Genomic DNA, 20,229 nt, shown 5'->3' with positions numbered 1-20,229 from the left:
GCACCTTAGTTATGTGCACACAGCCCTACTGTGTGACTAGCATTACCCCAGTTGCAAGATCCTGCGATATAGGGTATGGGTCAGTCACCTGAATTCCTCCTGTGGGACCAGTTAGTGAATCCTGGATTTTTCTGGGTTGATTAGCCTAGGAGTATTGATGTGACTCAAGTTTACTGCTGCTTCAGACTTTTCCAGGCTATTAGTCCCACTTGTCCATCATGTACACTCCAGCCAGTGCCCTACTGTGTCACTGGGGGCCTTGTAGGCCCACTTAGGCCCTCTGGATGAAGGTATATGGTCACAGGTGCTCTTGCAGGCCAGTTGGGGTCTTATGGGTGGAGGGAAGGGCTATTAGTGCTCTTTCAGGCCAGTTGGGGTCCTCTGGATGGAGGGAAGAGCCACTGGCACTTTTGTGTAAACACCAGAGTCCTCTGGATGAAGGAGACATCATGCCAATGATCTCACAGGCCTGTCTGGGGTCCTCTGGCCAGCCAATAATAATTCTTTATTGGGAGGATTAAATGAGTCAATATGTGTAAAGTGCTTAGAACAAAGCCTGGAATCTTTAAATTCTAATTGCTTTTCATTCACTAAATATTCATCACATCTAACAAGTTCAAGTTGCATTGCAGGTACATGAAATTAAGAGGTACATGAAGAGAATTTTGACTTCTAAAGGTTCATGTCACACTCCAGTGCAGTGTTTCTACTTGAGTGCGTTTTAGATCAATTGTGTCTCACTTACCATCTTTTTGTATGTTTGTTTGTTTCTGATCTGGTCCCAGGGTGTTTGGTTAGATAGGTTTGTGGAGAAGGGTAGAAATGTGTGTTTCTGACAAAATTGATTATTATTTGCACTAAAGACTGGAAGTTATAGCTCTACTGTACAGACTGTGACTATACTGTTATTCTTTATAATGCAGTATTTGCTATAGCATCAAGGATAAATAAGAGCACCCACTACAAGGAGTAACCCAATAATCTACCAAAAGAGTGCTGCCCGGTTTATTGAGTCATAATTGCCATGGAATTATGCTTCACTTGTTAGCATCTTGAGATTCTAAGGCCTAACTTTTGAGCTTACTGGATATGTCACATGTTTTAAATTAACCTACTTTTTGCTTTTTAGTTCAGAAGGTTTATGGACACTCTTCAGTATCCTTTAAAACCTGACAAAGACAAAGAAGGCTTTTACCTTTTAGGAAGAATGTGTCAACAAATATTTGCTAAGGGTCTAAGACTATTTTTGTACTAATAAGTTGATTAACCTAAATGGAAGATCATCTTGGGTTCTTCCTTGCATCTATTTTTAAAGGGTGATGTCATCCAAAGGGTGATTGGAAAAATTAACTTTATTATGTCTCCTTGGCTTCCTACCATAATATACCCTATTCATTTAATCACTTTAGAATGATTGTAAACATTTTAAAAAAGATCTCAGATTCAAGAATCTCAAAGAACCCTGGAAACAAGGCTGTACAGATTCATGCTGATCTGCCTGGGGTTGAGTGGTAATGGCCTCTAAAATCCAGATTAGTTTTTGTGCTGTTAAAAGGTGAAACTTTTGTTTTCCCACCAAATATTTTCCTAAAGAAGGAATTGGTCAGGAAGGATATATGCCATCCAATTGCTTTTTCATTTCTCATCTTTGTCTCTTTTTATTAATTTCTCTCGATAGCTATTCAATTGTTATGACCAAACATCATGATGCCAATAGCATGAGGGTGAATATACTACTAAGTATCTGGCAGTTTGGAATTCTAGACTTGGGTCTTACAAGTTTAGAATTTACAAGGTGGTCAGGACAAGCCATATTTTGGGGCTGCCAATTTGTTAATTTTATAACTTTTTCAGGTTGAAAGTGCTACCCAAGAAACATTTGAAGGATGAGTGAAAAAAGTATGAAGAGTGGTTGATAACCAATGTGTTAGATAAGAGGGATTCCCCCAAGAAAAGAATTTTCCTGACATTTTTATTAGGCTTCACCCGACAGTATAGCTTTTTACAAATGTATAAAAATGAGTAGAAATGATTTTATTCTACTTTCCTTTTCCCTTTTTCAATTTAGCTATTTTTGCAAGTTTTTCTTCATACACTCAACAAAGATTTACTGAATGTTAAGTTTATTTTAGGTACAATACTGATTTCTGAGTACAAACCAATAAAGAAGCTAAAAAGCACCTATTTTGATAGTGTTGATATTCCATTAGAATTTAATATCTTCCCCAGGTACAGAATAGCTAATTAATATTCATCAGAGGAACTAAAGCATTGAAAAGAAGACATTTTCTATCAAAGTGAGGGCCAACAAAAGAATCATGTTTTCTTAGAATTTATTGTTTATTTAAGTTTCTCTGTGGGAGAGTAAAATAATCTCTGTGTCCACCTTTAAATCATTGTTTATTCAGTTTTTGCTATATTCCTAATTTACTGGGGATTTTGGATAATTCTTTGTGGCATTGTCCCTGTTTCTGAGGCAAAGTTCAGTATAGCATAGCAGTCTGAAAGATCAAGACCATGGTTTTCACAAAAGAGCCACTGGCTTGCACATCAACCATGTTTCTTCATTTTCACTGTAACATTTTTTTCTTAAGAGTATAATAAATCTCAGGTTGATATACAACATTCCTTATAACTGAACCGTGAATTTTTACCTTGTACTTCATGAAAGAATAGCAAGCTAATCTTCCATTGATCATATTTATAAAAATGTCTTAAACAGAAAGATGGTTTTATAATTCTCTGGTGATGAGTCTTGGAAACTCCTTTATAAAAGAAAACATAGAAATGTCATGCCTCATCTAGCTCATAGTCTGCTTCAGGATTCTGTCTCAGACTCTGAGGTTATGTAGCAGAATCTGTTGCGCTAGCTAGTTTTTCTTTGAAAAGCTAGTGAATTTTGTAAAGATCCTTGGGTGAAAAATTCTTTTCACTTAGACAAATTAATTTTGAAATCAAGTAAACTGGTGTAATTAGAGGGTTCCATGTTTTAGAAAGTGAATCGTAGCTAAGCATCCCTTGGTGTAAATGCACTGTTATTTATTTAGTTTCTCAGACTCAAAGTACAAAGACAGTCTGGATATTGTTCTTTTTTCAGGCATCTAATCCATCAGCTCATTTAATATACATCTCATAAAAATGTGTTCTGAGTCATTATCCCCAGAACACCAGTCATATTTTGCCTGGACCACTGGGATAACCCCTACTCTCCCTTTGCCCCTAGTCTAATTGCCTCTGAGAAATTAGAGTGATGATTGAAAAGCAGAACAGATTTCATCACTCTCCCATAGTTCCTCACCCTGGGTCACCCTCCACACCTGGAAATACCTGCAAAATAGTGCTCTGCCCTCTTTTTGACACCATTGTCTGAGTCACTGGGTTGGACCAGGAGTCTTCTTCCAATCTTGGAATAATCCAGCATGGCTCACAACCCCAGAACTTCCCAACTGCTGTTCCTCTGGATGAGCTCCCTTCCAGACTTTCTCACCTCCTTTAGGTCTTTGGGCAGAGTTCCCTCCTCAGAGAGGCCTGCCCCAGTCATCCAGTTTGAAGCATTGCTACCAGCCCATCATTATTCTCTCTTCTTTCACCTTACTTGGGTTTTCTTTATCATTGGACATTTTATTACTTAGTTATTTGTTTTTTCATTTAGCATCATCTCTACAACTCAAAAGAATGTAAATATTGACAGTAGAAGGGCATTTTTTTGCCTCATTCACCACTAAATCTTCCAAATCAACAACAGTCAAGGTATATAAAATCTTAACACATGTTCATTGAGTACATTTAGAGTTCTTACTATCCTTTAATTCTAATTAATCTTTTATTTGTATATTTGTTTTTTAAAAAAATCTTTTTCTAACTTGTGTATCAGCAAACAATCATCTTATGTAAGTATTTGATTATTAAACTACAATTGTTACAATTAGGCAAGCATATGCCTAATAATTAGGGAATGTGCAACCTCAACCACTCATTTTCAAAAGTGATTTAAAGTTTCTATTTTAAATTCCTTCACATTTCTATGCTTCAAGTCTTTCGTTTCTCAAACACGATTTGTAACAAAACATGATTATTTTAATTCCGAATTGCTACGATAATTAGATACAGTATATGTAAAGCCTTGGAAAGACAGAAGCATACCTATTAAAGTGAGGTACTGATCTTTCATCCTACTATATATTTATGATTACTCTTACTCCTCTCAACTGTGTTTTCATTTCCCTTCATTGAATCTTTATGTATCAAGTCTTTACATTGTATATCTATCTTCATTATATATATGGAGATACAAAGAAACTACCAGCATTTGATTTGATGACTATCCTTTAGTATTTATTTTGCTGAGGTTAAAAAAATGATTATATAACTGGGAAGTATTAGATAAGCAGCTAAAAGAATTTATTTTGGTTTCTAAGTCCAAAGAGATCTCTGATATAAGGCTAACATGAGGAAGTTTGGCACCTCAATCCTCGGTTAAAAATGTGACTTTTAGGCAAGAGTCCTTTGATGAGGACTTTTGAGACATCTGGAACAGGCACGAGTGCAGAGTTCAAATCTATACTTCAATTGTAGTATCTAAGAAGAGAAAAAATGTAGATCTCCAAGACTGAACCCTGTATTTCTGCAAATGTTGTGAGTGCTGTTATTTACTGTTAATACTTATGGACAGGAGACTAGGAGGCCAAATCCACTGTCCTGACCCCTTTCACATGTGCAAGATAATGTGAGCGAAGCCAATATAGTTACTGCCCATGACAGTCCTGTTCAGTCTTAGGACATTCAGTGAATAATTTCAGCAGTTACTCTACAATTTAATCTAATAAACTATATCTTTGAGAATTATAGAACTATGCAAAATACATTTTTTTGAGAGGAAAGATACCTTTGGGTTTAATTTTGACTTTTAGGCCCAGAAACGTCCATGTCATGAAAGAACGATGATGCAAATATTCCAGATATGACAACTAAATAAAATGCATACAATATCCAACCCTGGATGGCTTCTGTTCTTTGTGGGTAAAAATGCTGCCTCCTCTGAGCAAAATAGATTTTTATCTTTACTATGTTATAGATGAGCAAATATGGAGCCCAAAGAGTTTAAAACACTTGTCCAAACTTGACAGCAAGTTGGAAATTGCTTCTAAGTCAATGCTGTTTTCACTGCATTACCATGACTTCAAGTATGTAGAAATATTTCTTTAATTATTGAACTTGAGCTAATTTCACAGGTAAGAATAGAAAAAATATAATTTTAGTATCTATTTTACAAAATTTTGCAGACCCATATCTGGAAACTATTTATAGATGTTAATTATTTCAGAAATTATGTTTTTAAAAATTTATTTCCTTAGAGTGATAGGTAAAATTGTATGCATTTATATTTATAATATCATATTTTAAAATATATTATATATAGGGAAACAGTTACATTTAGCTAATTAACATATTCCTTACTATAAATAGTTATCACTTTTGTGGTGAGAACACTTAACATCCACTCTGATAGTTGTTTAAGAATACGTCATTGTTATAGGTCACCATGCTTACCATTGGATCTCTTAAACTTATTTCTCCTATGTAACTATCATTTTTTATCTTTTGACTAATATCTTTTCAATCACCTCCTCAGCAACTGACTCAGTTTTGATAATCACAATTCTACTCTTTATTTCTAGAAGGTCAGCTTTTTAAAATTCCACCTGTGGGAGATCATAAGACATATGTCTTTCTGCGGTTAGGTTATTTGCCTTGACACTGTCTTCTAGATTCATCAGTGTTGTTACAAATGATAGTGTTGGAAGCGGTTGAAACTGGAAATTGAACACACGTGCAAGGCGAGGCATGGCTGGGGCAAGATAAAGCTGAGGACACCTGGTTCCAACTTCGATTAACTAAATAAAGACTAGCTTCAGGCATTTCACTCCTGTAGTGAAATGCAACATGGAGATCTTCTCCTTAGATACTTCTCCTAAATTAGTATAATTTGTTACTCGTGAAAGGTGACTGAACCACTCCTAAGATTTGCTCTGTTTCCTGCGTTTTCCACTGTAATCCCCTAAATAAATATAGGCTATCCAGAGAAATCCCCTATCTTAGCTAGCAGAGTCCCCAAACTCTGCAGAGGGTTTTGATCCTCCTGGAGTCCTAAAATTATACCACTTATCTCATTTATTTAAGCCTTTGCTGTACGCTCGTTTGGGAGATTGGGGCTCTAGGCCAGGTCCCTGATATGACAAGATTTACTTCTTCTTATGACTGAATAGTAGAAATACAAAGAAAATGTGATATAGTTATACACATATATATCATACTTTCTTTATTATTCATCTATGATGGAAACATCTCATGTCTTCCAGAAACTATTTTTAAATTGCTAATATACAAGCTTGCTAGTACAGTATCTCCCAGGAGTTGTGTAGCCTCAGTCTCAGCTCTACTATTTTATTGGATGGTGAACCTCAAGTACATAGATCTCTTAATTGCTTTATGCATGTGTAATTATGTATCTTGTGTAAAACAGAGAAAATAGTTTTATCTATATTGTTACTGTGTATAATTGAATATATAAAAAAGCATGGATTAACGCCTAACACATAGTAAGTGCTACAATGTGTTTATTTTAACAGTACTAAGATATAGATGTAGGTAAAACCAGAGCACAAGATAACTTATTCTTAGTGATTCTGTGATTAGTGATTAAGTGATTAAGTAAAAAGTGGGTGTGGTAGTGCTGCCCTTTGATCTCAACACTTGGGAAGCTGAAGCAAGAAGGATGTAATGGTGTGAGTTTGAGGCAGCCTGGATTGCACAGTAAGTTCTAGGCCAGGCAGAACCACACAGTGAGACCCTGTCTTAACAAACACACACCGAAAAAAGAAAAATGTCCAAATTTCCATTTCATTCTGTATGTTCTCGATGTAGTAATTCAAATTTGTCACTAGATGGCAATTGTGAGCCATAAAATCAGCCACAGTCCATTGAAACCAAGGGGTCAATGGCATGATGTTTTTGGTGCTCTTGTGGTTTTAAACTCTTGTAGTCTCTTCCCCACAAAGCAGTCTTTAAAAATGTGTAATCACCAAAGTTGGTCTTCTGTAGTTACTCTTGGGGCTTACCTCTGGGCACAAGTCTTTCTGATGGCACTTCAGAAGTCTGAATTCACATTATCAGAAGAGATTTAGTCCAGGGAAAGTAGGACAGTAGGACAGGATCCAGTATCACCTATGAGCCTTGGGCAAACCAACAGCTTTGCCGAGCAGGAAATCAACGTTTTAATAAGCCCTCTAGACAAATGTGCCTGCTAAAGTTTGAGAACTGCGGAAATAAACTAATGTTTAACATAATATAGATGTCGGCACTGGAAAGGTCCTCAGAGAATATTTTGCCTAACACTGTTATTTTTCAGAGTACACTGAGGCCCAGAGAAGCTAAATAGCTCATTGGAAGAAGTAAAGCAAATGCCATTAAAATGATTAAGAGTCACAGCATTGGCTTATGTCATAGCCAGGCTCTATGCTGCTCAGGTGTATATCCCAAATTTTCCTACAATGACCTTTACTCTTACCCTTTCATCCAAACTGAGCCCACTAGGTATATACTCTATCTTGAAAAAATCAGTTATGTATTTGCTTATGTGAGGGTTTGTTCATTTCAATAAACATTTAATGGAGGCATAGAATTGAACATGATACATTCCTTGCAGTCCAGTATATGTGCACATGTGTGTGCATATATGTATATGTATCCAATTATATGCATATATATGCATGTATATATGAATGGGCTATAGGAGAAAGGGAAAAATCAAGGAAAAATAGTCACTCTTATGAAATGCTAGTAGGTTAACCTTGGGAAATAAATAAATACAAGAAAAGATTAGTGGAAGAGAGATAAGAGAGGAGACTTCAGAACTTTGTAAGAGTTCACCAGATGAAGAAAGAGGGATCCAAATGTTTGCAAATCACAAATTTTGTTTGAGGAAAAGGATGTAATGTGTGTGGGGGTTACATTACAAGTTGTAATGATGATGACGCTAAAGTATTTATTGAATGACAAATGTGTGTTAAAACACGACTATTTAATCTATTATTAACGATTTAATCTTTAAATAATGTTGTTTGTGTTTACTCTTATTTTATAGATGACAATGGGCATGCATATATATTCTGTTTGTCTAAAATCACATGTTACCATTTGAATTTCTTTGACATACATTGGACTTAGAATTTTGATGTTTACTTCTAGGGAGTATTTCAATAGTATAAAGCAAGAATGTAATTGTGAGGAATGAGGAATACATTCTTAATGAGATAACTTCATTATAAGCATACTTTTTATAAATGCATGAGATCAGGAGGCATTTGATATCCTTTTTATTTTTAACTCAAGAAATGAGTGTTCTGCTATTCTTCCAGCTATCAACAACTTTGAAAGTAGCCCATTTTTTATGATCGTACACAAATCATGTCTAAAAAGTGGCAAAGAAAGCTCATTTCAATTGCTTGTCTATCTGGAGAAAGGAAGCTGAGTATTGAATGAATGATCTGGTGTGAAATCACTGGCTTTGTTATATTTTTGGTTTTTACTTTATAAGCATTCATTATGAATGTGCTTTTTATAATCAACTCTAGCATTTTCTTCATTGCACAGTTATCTACAACTAAACTAAACATTCAAGCGCATTCAAAATTCTACTAGGGTTCAAAATGATGTGCTTACTTCTTCCTCCATAAGCTTCCAGGTGCTCTGAGATTCTTTGGGATATTTTTGAACAATTTTACTTTTTACGGAGAAAATGATTTTGCTTGGTAGTTTTTGCATTTGTAAAATATTGGTATTGAATGGGATCATCTAGAAGGTCTCTTTCAGTTTTAATTGTCTGAGGATTTATGATTAAATGATTAAATGGCAGAAAGAACTAATTTCTGAGTTTCCTAATAGGACTTGTTTTTTTATAGGAAGTTATCAAATAGTGCTCTATGAATTTTTAAGTGGAATCTCTAAAATAGCTTGATATTTTACTTTTTTAGGATTGCTAAAACTCTATCCAGTTCAAAGATGTGTTTATTTGATAAAATATGACAGTTTACATATCTCGGGGTAACAATAGAGATATTAATGGCCAGCTTGTTTCAGGGCACTAAGAGGTATATTTTACACCATGCTTTGTTTCTCTGATTGCTACAATAATACATTTACATTTTACAAACTATACTAACAGCTGTGTTTATAGCTCAGAGTGAACCTCTTTCTAAAGAAAATCTAGAGAACTTAAATCAGTTTTTATCTTCCTTATCTAGAATTGTTAAATAATCTAAAGGATGATTAATGGTAAAAGACAAGAAGAACCATAAAATCTAGGAAAAGAATCTATAAATCATTTTATTAATTTTTAAAAAAACTTTGTGATTGAGAACATTTGTATTTTACCACTCTCAATAGTTATTGCCTTTCTTACTTGCAATCAATTTTGAGTCAGTTACAATAATATTTAAATTTACTTATGTTCATTTTGAAAATTTTGCCTAACAGTATAAATAAGGACACAAGACCATCTAAAATTCTGCTACTTAGAACTGCCTATTGTTAATTTTAAAATTTCTATTCTGGGTAAGCATGACCACTGAGAAATTGGCAATGTATTTACATTTTATTTTTAAATCTTTTAAAATCAATAGCTATTTAGCTTATATACATTATTTTAAATCTCTACCTTTAAAGATAACATAATTATTATTATTGTATGAAAAGTTGGGAAACTCTTTGATTTTCATTATTTTGTGATTTTTTTCTCCATATCATTCTGATTTAGATCCACTTTGTTTGTTTTCATCTTTACTTGTTCCAGAAAAGACTTAAGGTAGTTTCAATTTTCTTGAAAATGAGCATGGGTCTTCTGGAAGAACATGGCGGATAGATAGCAGCAGCTACAGAGGCTCTCTGAGATACCCCGCTTAGAATCCAGGAATGCTGCGATACGAGGAGTCCTAAGCAAGGGGAAATATACCCTGCTGACCCAGGAATGAACTAAGCTAAGAGAAACCAACTTGAAATCCAATCCTGGTGCTATAACAGGAACAGATAAAATCTGTTTTGTTGTTATGCCCTCTTTTATCTCAGTCTCCTTTTTTTAATTATTTACTTTTTTATTTTTTCTTTTTAATTAAGGGGAAAAAAAGCAGAATATATTATTATAGTAACCCACTTTGGTTTCCTATTAACTTGATTTGAAACCCTGTATAGCCCTCACCATCTTGCTTTGACTGATTTTCCTCTATTCTGCTTTGCTTGATAGTACCAAGTTTGAAAGTATAGGCCACAACAGACAATAAGATTCATTATGACGCCCATTCCTGTTGACTATTATCTTCTTTTAAAGCCCTGTAATGTCTCCAATGTTTTGGTTTTATTCTTTACTGTTTTGTTCAATTTTATTATAACTGATGATACAGGCAACTCTATAGAGATAGCGGGAGGCATTATGTTAACCATTGTTGATCACCTAGTATTTTGTTTTTACATTATCTATTATGTCCATCCTTTTGATTTGACTGACTCTGTTCTGTTGTGGCACATTTGGTTTTACTGTCTTCAAAAAAAAGTAATAAGAACTGTGGGAGTAATAAAACCCAAAATGTGTAATTGTCATTGTACAAAAGAAAGGAAAAGAAAGTGCTCTAAAGAATATAACTGCATATATATTTAAGTGTATAAGATAGATAACCATATTACTGAGTTTTGTGGGATCATTGAACAAAACTGTTTCCAGTCTCACTGTTTGAAAGTCCACTTTATATGCTTTAATTTTGTAATTTGAACAACTATTTCTAAGATAACAATATGTAATCTATTAACTAGTGATTTCCTATTGTTTATTTTTTCTGAAATTCTGTATAACTTGTACCCTATTTCTGTTTTTTTCTTTTTCTCCTTAATTAAAAAAAAAGAAAGAAAATGAGCATAATATATAGAGAAAAGCAAACTTCTGAAATTCAAAGCTCATAATTTTTTTCACTTGAGATCTTTGCTTTATAGACAATAAATAAGTTTTAATGCATTAGGGAATAGTACCCTAAAGATTTCTATTACTAAATGAAAAGGTCTTTCAGAACATGTAGCGACTTTTTCTTTAACTATTATTTCTAAGTACACACTTTTCAAATGTATTGCTGGGTGTGGTGGTTCATACCCATAACCCCAAGACTTAGAAGGCTGAAGCAGGAGGATCAGGGTGAATGTGAGTCCTTTCTGGGCTAAGTACTGAGTTAAAGGCCCATTTGAATTACAAAGCAAGACCCTGACTCAAAACACAAAAACCAAAAAAAAAAAAAAAAAAAAAAAAACCCAAAAAACCCAAAAGAAAATGTAAATGAAAAATCTTTTGGGGTCAGAACTCCAATCAATATTCTTTCAGTGTCTAGAACTGTTCCTGGCCTATAATGATTTCTCAACAAATACTTGTGGAGCTGAAAGTAATAGAAAGTAATAGTATATTCTCATACTGTCACGATGGGTTGCATTGTGATTTTTAATACCATCAAAGTAAAAAACAGTAATAGCTAAGAGCTTTGGTTTTTGTTTCCTAATGGTGATTTTAAAAGACTGAAAAGTGTTAAGTGAGATATTGTTGATCTAACTGTTAGCATAGTGCTTGAGTTTACACAGTAAATGTTAAGTAGATGATAGTTTTTAGTGTTTTTCTTTACTATATGCATTTTTTCTTCTAGATAAGTGCCTATTTTTTTCTGAGATTTTAGAATTGTTAGATTGTTAGATTTTTTTCGAAATAGGGATAAGCCACTTCTTTGAGAATTATGAAATACGTTACAGATTTGGAAGAATAAAATTTACTAGATAACAAATTTATAAATAATTATTATCTTACATTCCCTATATTAACCTGAGTTCAAAATCTTATACATAATATTCATTTGAAACATATTTTAAAATAAGCAGTGCTTTAGTGTCGTAGTTTGTAGTACTTTCTGTGCCACTTTTCCTTTTAAGTTTTTCATGCATTCAGAAAGTAAAATTGAACCCTGCAAATGAATGAGTAATTTGAGACATCAGGTAATTTTTTCCCTGTATGTGGAACATATATGATATGGCTTTATAACTATTGTTAATCTACACTATACTTTGATAACGTCTTGGAGAATTTGTACCACCATATCAAGACAGATACATAAACAAGTCCAATAATGTGAAATCATTATTGTGGGTACTGAACAATGGAATTCTGTACTGTGGGTATTGAACAGTGGAATTCCGTCCAGCACAATGCTATATAACGTGTGACACATATGCAAGTTTACATTTTCTAGTAGCCACATTAAAAGGGTAAAGCAGTTAAATTAGTATTATTGAGTTATACTTACTTAAACATTAATTTATATTCATTAACTTTATTTGACTCCATATATTGAAAATATCATTTCAGCAATCAATATAAAAAGTGCTAATGAGATGTTTGCTTTTTTTTTTTTTGATAATGGGAACTGAACTCATGACTTCCTGTTTGCCAGGGAGGTGCCATGCTGCTGAGCTATATTCTCAGCCCCTTGCATTTTTTAAAATTCCAACTCTTAGAAATTTGGCATAATACGGTGAACTCTGGGCATATTTTGAGTGCTGGTGGGGAATGGTAACTAGTTCATTGGAACAATATCACTGTAGTAATTCCTGCTTTGGCTCAGTAGGAAAGTCCAAAGAACACTGATATGATGTAGAGAAGAAAAAATATCTATTCAGAGTCTTAGAATATGCCTGTTCTGGCTTTGACATTTGATATTGATATGACTATGAACATGTGATTTTTGTTTCTTGATCTCAAATGCCTACCATACTCTCTCTGGAGGCTACGGAGGCGGGAGATTTAAAAAGGGTATATGTGAAAAAAGTGTTCTGTTAAATCGTAAGGCACCATCCACATGTAAGGCCTTATTGCCTCCTTTATTGTAGATTTACTTCCATGAACTGCCCAAGGCCACATTCTAAATTGGTAAGAGAATCAGCGATAGAGTCTAGGGCTTCTGACTTCTCACCACCTGTTTCAGCTAAGGATTATTTACAATCAGCTAATTTTTTTTTCAATCAGCTAATTTTTTATTTTTAAAGTCTTTTTTATTTTAAAAATCAAGGAAGAAAGAGATTGGCAGTAAGAAATAAATTCCATATTGAACAGTTGGGGTCCTTTTGGCCACTGTCGTAATGCTTCACAGTAAAATCATACTATTTATATACCTATATACGCAGAATTGCAACCATCAAGGGTTGGACTTTATTGCTGTCATATAATATAAAGCCTTACGTTCTTTAACAACTGTTAAGTTGAACTGTGGTTTTCCTACTTTATCTCCAAAATATAGAACAACCACAAAAAAGCCTTTCGGCAGTGGGCTGGATTAATAAGCCAAATATGGATCAATTCAGTAGGTTTTCCACAGATATTTTTGGTTACAGATATAGTTCATTAATTACTATGTGTAAGACAATAGCTCTCTAGTGTGAATCCAAAGGATGCATTAATGCAGGAATAATTCAATTCAATCCATATTATTTGGTGCTTACCTGTGTAAAGCACATTACATATTTTAATGTTCAAAAGGATGTTCCTTTGATAGTTGTTTTACATATAAACATTAGTGAACAGGAGAAAAATAAGGCATATGTCTACGAAAATGTCTATTATGTATGAATAAGGAATCTATACTTTTGGAAGATGAAACATATCTGAAAAAGAATTCTAGGTTATTCAAAAAGTAATTTAAAAAGTTATGCTTGTACTTTTAGAGAGTATAAAAAGGATTAGTTATTTTTTGGTCGGTAATATTAGTGATTATTTTTATTTGTCTATGTAAATATCTATTACAGTGTTCATATTTAAATTTTTTTGGATTATTTTCTGTATTTTCTTCATAAAACTTAAAAATTACATAAAATATTTAAATATTAACCCAGTTCATTTTCACAGAGAAAAAGAAATATATTCAAAAAGTTCTTTACTTTATTCTTAATCAAAATTCTGTAAAATAACTTCTACTGGTTATTTTCATTTGAAAACCATTATATCTAAATTTCAGAATTTATGACCACACTCAATATTTGTAATGTTTATTTTCACATGCAGAATCACTGTTGTTGACTATTAATAAAATAGTTTACTGATTGACTTTTTAATTTTATTATCTTTGCACATTAGATTTTTAGAAAGCATATTTTTAAATAAAATATATTTTTCATATTATTACCCTAGCTTTATAAGCAATTCTTCTCTTCTGTCTTGTAATAACCACCATTTGAATTTTTATGATTTAGTTTAACATTATTATTATAACTTTTATTGGATGAACCTATTAACGCCCTTCGCAGCAAGATTTTGTTACACTAAATCCAGAAGCTGAACCTATTGGTTACAACTACAGAGTTTTTCTGGATTGAATTCAGATTGAGTTTAGCCATGTCCTGACATTATGAATGTAACCATGACATGTCTCTTTCATCACCCTCTTCAAAATCCTCGATCAACTTGAGTCCCATAATCCATCATTTAAATAAGCACATATTTTTTAATTTAATGATTTTTCATTGTAGGCATTTTATTTGCAGACCATCTGGCTTTGAAGGAATCCAGCCAAAATAATTAGTGGTCTCTATATTAAAAAGTACTACCCTAGTAAAATGATTGATGTACAGTATTTGCATGACTCCAGGAACTCTGAATGGATTCATTCTAGACCAGGAATCCTCAACTTGGTCCCCGGGCTATTCGGAGCCCAACTGCAGAGCAGGTGGTGAGCAAGGAAAGCTTCATCTCTATTCCAGTTTCCCCCCTTTCTTGAATCACCCCTGAGCTCTGGCTCCTGCAGATCAACTGCAGCACTAGATTCACATAGGAGTGTGAACCCTACCATGAACTTTACATTATAGGGGTCTAGATTGTGTACTCCTTTGAATAATTCAGAACAGCCTCATCCCACCCCTGTGAAACCTGTCCCTGTGCCAAAAAGGTTGGGGATCTGCTGTTGTAGACAAGTTGTAGCCGTATGGTATTTACTATCTAGATAGATGTTGTGTTTGTATTTTGGTTCAAGTATACCCTAGCAAGAACATGAAAATCTGAGGACTCTTAAGAATTTATTTTTTCAATCATGAAATAAAATTTCAAAAGCTATAAAAAACCATTGTAGTAGTGTACATTAGGAAATTTTGAGTCGTGTCTAAAAGTCACACTTAAAACCACGCAATAGTAATAGACATAGGGTGGCTGTGGGTACTATGAGATAATGTCTACTTGTCAGAAATGGATGATATGCTGTAGTTTTTTTCCATCAAAGTTCAAAAGTTAATGATGTATTTTATGTTTTTATTGCTTCTACTGAAACATCAATTAAGGAATAAAAGAGATTCTAACATTCTGTTATTTTTTACTGTGGATATATTCAGTATCACATATGAATAAAGCTATATTTGTTATATCATGCTCTATTTCATGCATCTTAAATTGTCTTTAGAAAATTTTAGTATGTATCATTTCAGTCATCTGAAAGGAATCACTTCTTCATTATACTTGTAACTTAAAACTATAAAGTATCATCTGGAAAAAAATTGGCCCAATTAAGAGAAATATGATAATGGCACAAAAACACATGTAGACATGTCTGAGAGATGATAAGATTATTTTAATTTTCCCATTTGCACTGGAATTATTTATTTTACAAATCTCCAGATCTTTTATTACTTAAAATCCTTTGCTGAATCATGAAAGGAAGCTTAAGTTAGCAATTTTCCTCTGCAAAATCTAGCTGCTAGCATCTGGTGAACATTTGGATACCTAGTCAGGTTCTATGGAAGTGATTATTTTAAGACTCTATTTCAACATGCCTGGGCTTAAAAATCAGCTAGGATCATACTCAGCACATGTATATTACTTTGAGGGTTTAAAAAAACTTGGTATTAGTAACAGTGATCTCTAGTCTTTTGCAGAAATGCAAATAAGTTGGAGGCGGGACAATAGGTTGTGTAGGCAGGCAGGATATGTGCCTGCAGCATGTCCACGTGCTCCTGCACAGTGACAGCTGCTTCACATGAGGACCACCCCACAGCTAGGCCCTTGCCCTCTCCTGCTCCTGACACTTACATTTAAAGTTGGCTGGCCTTTAGAACTGAGGACCAGTGTCCTTGCTTGTGCCTTCCTCTGGCACCCTCGGGGCTGGTTTCTGCTTCTTCACTGGGTGTTGCTTTACTTTCAGGACAGCTGCTGGAAAAAGGGAATACTTTTACTCAATTGGAAATATAGTCAGAAGCAGGATTATCACAAAACGCATTTTTCTGGATCATAAGAGAAATATATACTAGAAATACATAGATAGATACTTCAATAAAAATGCTTTTATTTACCAAAATTGAGTTGCACATTTAGGATATAATAGAAGCTTTGTATCCCAATTAGGAGCTAATAATTTTATTGTCTCTATGCAGTAAAGTATACACTTGCTTATTTTTGCACATGTACTGGTATGGGTAGAGCCTGGAGTGTCTCCTACAGGTCCATGTGTTAAAGGCTTTGTCACCAACATGTGGCACTATTGGAAGGTGGTACAATTTTGTGAATTGTGCTTGGTGGAAAAAAATGAATTCATTCTGGACAAGTACTTCAATGAATTTCTGAGACTCTGGCTATCCTCTTTCTATTTTGCTTCATGGTTGCCATGAGGTGAACAGGTTTTCTTAACTGCTGGCTGCCATTATTTTGTGCCGTGTCACTCCAGGCCCACAGCAGTAGGGCCACGCGATCATAGGCTGAACACTTTAATGATAAGCCAAAATAAACCATTTCCTCTTTTTATAGTGATTCTTGAAGGTATTTGTTATGGTAATGGAAATCTGATCAACATGTAATGCAGATATAAGTTTTGTTCAAACAGAAAATATAGTGCATATTTTTATTATTTTTCATGGTTATACACCACATTTTTTATTCATTTAATTTCCATTAATATACAGTTGGGATAATTTTGAAAGGATTTTGGCATTTGCTATAGAGAAAGGAAATTTGAGGAAAGAATATCTCAGGAAGAAAACAGGTTTATTTGAGGAAAGTGAACTTTTTGTACATGTTTTCTGCCCAATTTTTATGCAACAATATTTGAGTAGAAATTATTCTTAGTTATCTGCCCAATTAGGTTTAATAGGGCTGTAGTTTGACAACATTTTCAGATTTTATTTGAACTTTTGATATAATTTAACTGGTAGAATATTTTTCTACTTTGTACATTTTCTATCATCTAGACATTTTATAAAGCAAGTGAGATTTTTCTTCACTTGCACTGAATTTCAGAAACTTAATTCTGTATTTGGAGTAATAATGCCTATTTTGTTTTGGTCTGTTAAGATTTTAATAGGAACAACTTTAGAAAATTAAATAAAAAGATTTGATTGTGGGCTGACTGTGCCCCGGTCATTGATAGTGCAGGGAGAGAAGCTCTGAACGATGTTTTCCCCGTGTTTGGAGGGTCCATTTGTCCCTTCTGAACCCTGGAGCTTTCCCACATTCTTGCAAAAATAAAAAAGATTTGAAAGCTCAGATTTGTTAATTAGGAATGAGTGCAGGATTGGGTATCCAACTGATACATTTTGTAATATGATATAAGCAGTACATTCTAGAACAGTATTGTCTAATAAAATAGTCTGTTATAATGTAAATATTCACTATTTTACTATTCAATATGGTAGCCACTTGTGGCTATTTAATCCTTGAAATATGGCTAATGTGATTGAAGAGATGAATTTTTCACTTTTTAAAATTTCAATTAATTTAAGTAAAGGACCAGGGTCTAGGAGATTTGACCTTGGAGAACATGATTCTAGAGTTTCTCATTCAACATGAAGTAGATGTCTGTATATTGAACATCTATAAGATAGTAGTGTCTCAAAAGCTCAGGGGCTGGGCCCAGACATGTGGCCTCCATTTGGAGCCTGTACCATTTTTATTCAGACCTAAATGGTGGATACAGTAGCATTCTAAACTTTGGTTCAACTTGTGGGTATCCAACCACAAGTTCACATTAGATATAGGTGATCTGAGACTCTTTCATTTCTGGAAAGCCATGAGATCTCAGATTCTCTCTAATAATAAAGTTTAATGACAGCATCTAGACTCAGAAGCTTGACTTTTCCAGGATAGTATTTGTGTGGTTTGACTCACTGCAGAAGACTGCCAGATAACACATATATGTGAAAGAGGTACTCCATGAAAAATATACTTTGTAAATTATTTTTTAAAACTTTATAGATTCTGATCAGATATCAAAAAAGGGCTGATAAATACTTTTTGTGCCTCTTGTTATGTTCTTCTTTAATAAATATTTATTGAGAGGAAGAGAACAAGAAGCCACCAGGAAGCAAGCCCTCCCTGTGAATCAGCATCATGTATGGGCCTCCAGAGTGATAGCCAGATCCCAGCCTTTTCTCATGAGTCAATGTCATTTGTAGACTGTGGGGAAAGAAAACAAGAAGTCACCAAGAAGCAAGCCCTCCCTGTAAATCAGTGCCATGTGTGGGTTTTTATTTTAAAGAGAACAATACTTAAAGAATACTTAAATACTGAAACAATACTTAAAGATGCGAATAATAGTATTGGTTACACAGGTATCTGTAACTAATAATATTTCAGTTTATTTTTAAAGAATGAGCCAGAAATGTGGCAGAGGGCTAAGAACTATAATTACATTTGTTTTTCTTTTTTACATAGCAAAAATCTGATTGATTGTACTGTCCTCAACCTACATTTATTAGAGAATTTTCAAGTGTGTCACTGATGGAAATTTAAGAATGAAAACAATTAAGAATTGAGTTAGTGTAACAACAATATCTAGTACTGACATATCTGAAAATCAAAAAATGATTTCCCAAATATGTTAGTTGATAGTGTCTTGGAGTTAGACAGATAGTTTGAAAATGATTTTAAAAAATAAAATACATATCAATGGAAGAACCTACAAAGACTAAAAGAGATTAACTTTCATCATAAATACTTAAAAATAATTGCCTATAAGATCATCATGAATGAAATTAAAAGGAAAAAAGCCATTCCTTTTATTTCTTAAAAAATTTTATGCTCTATGGAAGCTTGAAAAAAGATCAAAATAATCTGTGTCCCTTCCCATTGAAGTTGAGATAGGTTATGACTGCTTTGACCAATTGAACACAGTGGCAAAGGCACATTATAAGAGCTGAAACTGAGTTACAAAAGATGGTAAAAGATTCCTGCTCTTTTACAGGAATTCTGTCTTTTTCCTAGAGTCCATAAGGAAGAAGTCTGACTTCCTTAAGGCCATGAGGCAGACAAAGCCACACGTAGGTGATCCACACAGTTAAGTGCTCCATTTGACAATGCTAGAGCAAAACTCAGCCTTCTGTCCTTGCCATGGCATTAAACAAGTGGGTCCTTAAGTTCCAGTTCATATCAGTTAGCATGTCAGAGAAACCTCCCAGACCTACCTACCTGAATGGTTGACTTATAAAATTGTAACATAAAAATGTTATTTGTTTTAAGCTGACAAGATTGATGTAGTTTGTCATGCAGCACAAATAACTGAAGTATAATCTCTCTGTCTCTCTCTGATATTTTTTACAATAAAAAAGATTTTCAAAACTGAATGAGTATTAAACAGACATGGTAGTACATGCTTGTAATTTTAGCACTCTGGGAGACTGAGGCAAAAGGACTGCAAGTATGAACCTAGCCTGGGCAAATTAGTGACTTCATGAGACTCTGCCTCAAAATGAAAAAAAAAAAAAAAAAAAGCTGAGTATATAGTTCAGTGCAGTCTTTAATCAATAGTTGTGAAAAGAAAATATGTAAAAACAACTCTAGGAAATTGTTGGAAAAAGTTGACAAGGACAATCTTAATAGCCTTTTTATATAAGAAAGTCTTTAAAATTACCAGAAAAAAATACTAAAATTATATAGTTAGTTAATGTGGGAAAATTAAATTAATAGATAATTCAAAAAAGAAGAAATTTAACAAAATGAATAAACATGTAAGAAAATTTTAACCTGATTAGTAATTAAAGAAATATGAACTAATGATGCAGTTAAAAAACTTAAAGTTTTAATTATCAAATTGGAAGAAATGAAAAATATTTAATGTTGATTTGGGTTAAATGAGAGTGTAAATGGCACAAATTTCCTGGAAAATAACCTAATATTGTATGTCCAGGACT

General features: G+C 33.7%; 1 protein-coding gene and 1 non-coding gene across 5 annotated transcripts in view; one reads left to right on the top strand and one right to left on the bottom strand.

Annotated features, from left to right (window-relative positions):
• Window positions 1-20,229, bottom strand: part of Col8a1 (collagen type VIII alpha 1 chain) — a 149,490-nt gene that overhangs the window by 45,570 nt on the left and 83,691 nt on the right. For 2 of the 4 annotated variants that reach the window (XM_063224820.1, XM_063224819.1), the window contains one exon: window positions 16,142-16,261. The gene's annotated coding sequence lies outside the window, so the exon portion shown is untranslated. The remainder of the gene's footprint in view (window positions 1-16,141; window positions 16,262-20,229) is intronic. The other 2 variants (XM_023564857.2, XM_063224818.1) reach the window with 1 other exon arrangement.
• LOC111756659 (small nucleolar RNA SNORA71) lies at window positions 17,420-17,554 on the top strand. The gene has a single exon (XR_002791083.1). It is a non-coding gene; the product is annotated as a small nucleolar RNA SNORA71 (small nucleolar RNA).

This window comes from Cavia porcellus, unplaced genomic scaffold (genome assembly GCF_034190915.1).
Source record: "Cavia porcellus strain 051 isolate PalLab524CR breed Dunkin Hartley unplaced genomic scaffold, mCavPor4.1 scaffold_15, whole genome shotgun sequence".
NCBI classification, from domain to species: Eukaryota; Metazoa; Chordata; class Mammalia; order Rodentia; family Caviidae; genus Cavia; species Cavia porcellus.
This window is presented reverse-complemented; position numbering and strand designations above follow the sequence as displayed.